Source organism: Triticum dicoccoides, chromosome 4B (assembly GCF_002162155.2).
Source record: "Triticum dicoccoides isolate Atlit2015 ecotype Zavitan chromosome 4B, WEW_v2.0, whole genome shotgun sequence".
NCBI lineage: Eukaryota > Viridiplantae > Streptophyta > Magnoliopsida > Poales > Poaceae > Triticum > Triticum dicoccoides.
Genome location: NC_041387.1, coordinates 663,794,343 through 663,801,569, shown reverse-complemented (window position 1 = coordinate 663,801,569; position 7,227 = coordinate 663,794,343).

The window sequence follows — 7,227 nt, the reverse complement described above, 5'->3', positions numbered from 1 at the left end:
TACCTGCTGTCCATACCCGGCAAGGTGGACGCTTGGCTGACATCCCCTGAATTCGGAAAACTCCAGCAGTTTGAGTTCTACCATTACCATGAAAGTTTCATACCATGAACATTCCAAGAATTTGTGCCCACACCACCGTTGTCCATCTCGCGGTTTTCCTCCTCTCTCCACACCGCCACCTTCGCCCGGTGCCATCTACCAGACGATTTGGTACAAATGCTTCGACTCCCACTACTAAAAAAACTTCCACTTGTGGTGGTTTCTCTGTCGGAGGCCTCACTGCACAGCATCATCCACTCCAGTTGCCCTGCCCTGGAGCACTTGCTGATTGTTTTGGGAATAGAAATCGGTATCAGTTGTCTCCAAATAAAGTCGCCTCACCTTAAAAGCACTGGAATTTGTTTTAAAGGACAGCAGCTCATCATCGAAGATGCCCCTTCACTTGAAAGGTTGCTCCTTCATAATTGTTATACACCTTCAGAAATAACTGTCGTCTCTGCGCCCAAACTGGAGACCTTGGGTGTAATTAATGACCCATTTAATAATGACAAGGAGTGGGTGTTTGGCTCCTCACTTTTTCAGGTACCGTATATTATCATCTACACATTTATAATCATATGCTGCATTTTTCATTTGTGAGCATAAGTTTTATATCATCTTGGAGTACACTTTGGGTACTAGTACTATGTTATATGCTCAATGAAGAGTTTGTCCATTGATAGCCTATCAATGCTGCTAGATTCTATCAAGATCATATATATCAGAATGTATAGTTTTGATCTGGACATAATTATTGGCTTGCTGCGATGCTTTCGATCTCTGGAGAATTTACACATAGAGGTGATGATTTCATGCACATTGAAAGCCCGTATATATTGTACTAGAATTAACTGTTCAGCTATCATTATTTCGACTTACTCTTTTTCAGACCTTAACTGTTTTCAATCTTCATGTCTACTTAAGCAGAACCACATGGAGTAAAACATGTAACCAATCATTGGTGTAATAAGCACAAGGAGTTTCTCAGTTCTCATGACATTCGTTTGAGGACAATAACGATGTGACGATATGCATCCAACCTGGCAAACAGAAGCTTTGTCACATTCTTCCTGTTGAATGCGAGGTTACTATTGTCCATGAGGCTTGATTTTTACAGCAAGAGATTTCTCACGGACGAACATGTTGAACAGAAAAAAAAGAAGTTTCAGGTGGACAAATGGGCTTCTAAACGTGCTCGGCTTCTATTTACAATAAGTTGTAGACATCCTGAAATAATTTTTTTTGCACAGGATGTTGATTTTATGGATCAGACCGATCCATTTGTTTGTGACTGCAAAAAAGAGTGGTTGGGTTAGATGTTACTGTCATGTTCAATCTGGGTTTTGTCTAAAAATTTCATGAACAATTAATCCTTGGGCTTTTTGTACCATTTGTATGCTTGACTTGCATGTTGTTGCCCTCGTACTCCCCTCCACCTGCCACTACACTACCGCATCTTCCATGGCTGCTGTTCGTTCCCGTCCGAGGCCTTTCCGTCGTTCTTTGCCTTGGTTAGCTAGATGTGCCCGCCGCCGTCTGGCGTTGTCAACATGGTCAACAACCAAGAGGAATCAGGATATGACTGTACGTGGAGAGGCTGACAGTAGGGACCCACCAGGGTCATTGCATTTCGCAAGCAGGTGCCTCGTTATTACAAGCCAAAAAAATACTCCCTCCTAATTGTTTGACAACTAGGTTCCAGGCCATTGTCAATGTAGTCAATAAACGAGAAAATTACACAACAAGCGGAGAACACCAGGGACCCAGCAGCTCGCCCAGTTGTTTTTCAGTTTCAGAGATGGAGCTCAACTGTGCGCTGTGCGGGGGCTGTGGCCCGTCTAGCCCACGCTTACGCTTTTATTAAGCACATGACGAGCCCATTTGATATATTTTTTGTTTCTGAAATTGGCTAGCCCAGTTCTTTTTTTTTTGGAGAATACCAAAACCACGGCCTACTTGCTTTTCTCAGCCCTGCTGGGCTGCAAATCTTTCAAGACGAGGAGGGATGTAAGTAGTAAGAAATGGGCTTCCCCAGAAAACGGGCTATAAGTTGTAAGAAATGGGCTGTAAATTTTTAAACCAAAGCCAACCGGCAATTGCATTAAAATATCATTTTTTTCAGGATTTCTCTACTCTCTACTCTTATAAAAACCAAAGCCAACTGGCAATTACATTAAAATATCATCTTTTCTCCCACAAGATAAACTACTCATACAAATGCATCTTCATGTTCAGTGCAACGAACGGGCATCTTGCTAGTTAAGATTCTAAATTTCATTCATTTTTTTGCGGAGAATAGTTTTTGAATTTTATATTGATATAATTTTTTGAAAATTATTTTTAACGTGACTTGAAATTTTGTGATTAAAAGAGTTCGGACCCCACCGAAATATGCAAAAATTTGTTCAATTTTTTAGTAGTGCCCAAAATATATGGTCTGTAATGCTAATAAAAAGAATATGGCCTTCAGATATCCTTAATAATTAGGAAATGGGCTGTAAATTATTGAAAATAATGGCTAATGGGTTGTATGCTATTTTCCACAGATTTGGAGGGTGACTTCTGGGCCTACTAGGTTGACGATGACGCTGTCCTAATTTTTTTGATGCGTATGCAAGGCTTTGTCAACTTAGTCAACACAAAACAGTGACTGTTGGATGTCCATCCAACGGCCGCCGTGCTTCTTCAATCTCTGATCTTCCTGCTCCAGCCGCCCAAACCAGCGCCGGCGGGACTGCCTGGTCCCTCCTCCCGTGGCTGGCTGTGCTGCCGCCAGGCCATCCCTCTAACCACCCACACATCCTGTTATTTTCCGGCGACGTCAGCCTCACCCCGCAGCCGACCAGTCAGCGATTGTTCTCCCCTCAGCGTGGGCATCTGCTGCGGTGGCTTCGCCGACTCCGGGTGGATCTCTTCCTGGGCCTCGCCCTCGTCCACTGCGTTTGTGCTCTCGGCGCGGCGAGGTCAACATGGTCAACAAACAACATATTCGGAAGAGGCTGATAGTAGGGGCCCATACAGGAAAATGCCTCCTTATTACGCGCAAAATAATGATTCCTCCACCTGATAGCTGGGACCCACCGGAAGGGTCTCTGTATTTCATGAAAAAAACGTTCCCCTCGTTGTCAGCTCGGACCCACTGGAATGCCTCCTTATTACGCACAAAAAATGAATACTCCCCCTGCTAGCTGGGACTCACCTTGGTGGGAGGCTGACTTGTGGGCCTACTAAGTTTATGGGGACGGAGGGCTTTGTCAACTTAGTCAATATGAACGATTCTAGCTCCAGTGACCGTACGATGTCCATCCAACGGCCATAGTGCTTCTTCAACCTCTGGTTTTTGTGCTCCAGCCGCCCAAAGCAGCGTCGGTCGTGTCGCATGCTCTTGCCTCCCGTTGCCGGCTGTGATGCTGCGGAGGCCTCACCGCCCCCTACTACACCCACTGCTGGCTAGGCCATCCCTCTACTCACCCACACCCCCTGTTATTCTGCGGCGATGGCAGCCTCACACTGCAGCGAACCAGTGAACCCTTGTACTCCTCTACGCGTGGGCATCCACTGCCGCATCTTCCTCGGCTCCATGTCGTCCCCTTCCTAGGCCTTGCCGTCGTCCACCGTCCTGGTGCTCTCGGCGCGGCGTGGTCAACGTGGTCAAGGAACGACTTCCATCGGACGTGGACTGTACATGGAGAGGCTGACAGCTGGGTCCACGGCCGCAGCAAGGAAGTGCCTCCTTATTACGTGCAAAATAATTATTCCTCCACCTGACAGCGGGGATCCACCGAACGGGCCACCGTATTTCACGAAAAAAATGTTTCCCCCTTACTGTTGGGACCCACCAGCTACATCTTTGCATGCAAGGAAGTGCGCCCGGGCAAAAAAAACGATTCACCCCCCTGACTGCTGGGAACCACCAGCTACATCTTTGCAGGCAAGGAAGTGCCTGACAGTCAGGACCCACCTGGTCGAAGCATACGTAGCGTTGTCATTCTGGTCGCAAACATGTATGTATATACTGGTCGATGTAGAGGCGCGCACGTGTCGTAGTAGAGGCGCGCATGTAGTATGTACACGTACGTACAACGGCCAGGGTGCAAGAAAGAAAGTACGGCCATGTACGTACATACGGGCGGGGTCTCGAATGCCTACTCACGCATACGTACGGCCAGGGATCGTGAACATGGCTAGGTCGGAATGGAGAAACAACGTCGTCGTCGTGTTCATGGGGAGGCAACGGAATGCGTCGTGTTCATGGGGAGGAAACGGAATGCGTCTTGTTCATCGGGAGGCAACGGAACGCGTGGGAGCCAACCGGCTGGGTCAGAACGGAATGCGTGGTCATGTTCATCGGGAGGGCTTGGACGGAACAGGCGATGGAAACGAGGCCTGGCGTACCACAGATCGGAGGAAACGGCCTTGTGTTCGACCGGCCACGTTCGAAACAGGATCCTATTCATCGGGAGGGGTGTGGCGTACCGCAAAACGAAGGAAACGGACCTCCTATGGTCAAAACGGGGGTCCTGTTGATCGGGAGGGGTGTGGCGTACCGCAAAACAGAGGAAACGGACCTCCTACGGTCGAAACAAGGGTCCTGTTGATCAGGAGGGGTGTGGCATACCGCAAAACGGACGAAACGGACTTGTGTTGGAGTGCTATGGTCGAAACGGGGGTCCTGTTCATCGGGAGGGGTGTGGCGTACCGCAAAACGGGACTCCACGGGATACTTTTCATCTCCACCGTCGACCTCCTCCAGCCTCCACGGGCTACCATCGACCTCCTCCAGCCTCCACGGGCTCCTGTTCATCCAGCCTCCACCGCGCGCTACTCCACTGGCTACTGTTCAACCACCCCTCCACGGGCACCCCTCCACCGTCTACTGTTCATCCAGCCCTCACACCACAGGGTCCTGTTCATCCACCCCTCCACGGGCACCCCTCCATCGTGTATTGTTCATCCAGCCCTCAACACCACGGGGTCCTGTTCATCCACCCCTCCATCGTCTACTGTTCATCCAGCCTTCCACACCACGGGGTCCTGTTCATCCAGAGGCAACGCCACCGCTCACTGTTCATCCACCCCTCCCCCCAACGCTCACTGTACATCCAATCGATCGGCTTCAGTTAGCAGTAGTAGCGAAGGAATCGCTCGATCGGGTTCAGTTAACAGCCATCGATCGATCGCTCGGGTTCAGTAATGCGTAGCCTGTAGTGCAATCGCTCGGGTTCAGTTAGAGCCCAACGCCTCGCTCGGGTTCAGTTAGAGCCAATGCCTCACACACACACGCGTACGTGTATGAGAGAAACACGCATCGCTCGGCCCCCGACCTCCCACCATAACCGGAAACTCCCCGAAATTTTCCTCGCCCTCGCTTCTACCACGGTTTTTTCCATCATGGACGGCCCAAAGAATGTCATGAAGCTGCGCCTCCGGCCCGCCCAGGACGAAAAGCCCATTTTCTGTCATGATTTTTTGTCATAGAAGTAGGAGCCCACCACATCTATGATGATACCGGGTTTTGTCATAGAAATTTTTTTCATTCGGCCCAAAATGTCACGGATGTGTCTTTTTTTTGTAGTGCAAGACGTTGGATCAAGTGTGATTACGCATATTTTTTCGAACACCCCCGCATTATATGCGTGGGGGCTAAAGCCAACAACTGCTAACTTTCAAGTTATATGAATACATAAACGTCCGCGCAGGAGGCATTATAACACTTTCAGGCAAAAGTATAAACACAGCCTCTATATTTAACACATAATTGTTTACAATTAATCGACTTGTCACTCGAACATGACATTCTTCGAGCACTGAGCCTCCATTATACGGGCACCTTCTATGACCTGCTCAAAATAGTGCTCGGCTGGGTCCTGGCTTCCTGCCGGACTCTGGGTTGCAATGCTGGTGGCCCCAATATCTGCCCAATATGTCTTAACACGGGCAAGAGCCATCCGCGCACCCTCTATGCACGCCGACCTTTTCACGGCATCGATTCGCGATCCGGCGCCAAATAATTGTTGCACTAAACCAAAGTAACTGTCCGGCCTCGGTCCATTCGGCCATAGACGGTCTATTACATACCTCATTGCAAGACCGGACAACCTATGGAGCTCGGCTATAGCGGCCGTCCTCTCACTCAATGGCAATGAGCGCGTTGGAGCGCTAAATTGTGACCAGAACAACCTTTCTATTTCATTATCTTTATGATCCTTGAATAACTTGGTCTCATCAGCCGTACTTTTCGCCAAGTCCGCATACTCATCTGGAGTGCTCCAAAGCCGATCCAAAGGAGCATACTTTGGATCTAAGAACTTCATCCGCAACAAATAGGGGCTTCCAGCCGCGATTTCTCTAGCTTGTCGAAGTTCCTCCCGCGCGTCTCTAATTTCAGAGTGTGTCTCCTTGGCTGCATCAAGGGCCCTCTTCGGGTCAGCCGCTTTCGCCTGATTCTCCTTTTCAAGGAGCTCATACCGGCCGGTGGCGTCCCTCAGCTCCACAGCCATCTCGGCTATCTTTTCTTCGCTTCGGCGATGAGCAGCCTGTTCGGCTCTCAAGTCTTCGGCTGCCTTTAGGGCGGCCGCATCGCTAGCCCAGGCTTGTTTCTTGGCTAGGGAAAGTTCCGCCCTCAGGGCCTCAATAGTAGCAGCTCCGCCTGCAGCCCCATCATACCATATCAATATTACAATCCTCTTAATATTTCCTAAAGAAATGAGGAAAAAACGAGCGCATACTCTGTTACTCGTCAAGCCGCTTGTTTACAAGCGTGATGTCGGCATCCACCACATCAATCTGTCGCCTCAGTTCAGCGAATTCAGAGGTACGGTCTACCATCGGACCCTTAGCAACCTGTGCATGAATGCAGTATGATCATTACCTGAGAGTGTGATCCTCCGTTTGCCGCCTAGGGCTGGCAACCAGAGTCTCAGGGGCTACTATCTATACGGAGCACACCTAGCGCGTGCGGTACAACCAAAAATTGCGTATTTCATCGTGTACCTCAAAGCCTTTGAGCAAGCTTCCAAAAGCTTTATTTAACCCGCTCGTGGCGGACGAAATCTTCTCCAACACCGTACCCATTAGCGTATGGTGCTCCTCCGAGAGAGAAGCTTGCTCCAGGAGGCCCGTTAGTATGTTCGGCCGGGCACCGAACTATCCCGGACCCTTCTCATTGCCCTCCATGGGAGCCGAACG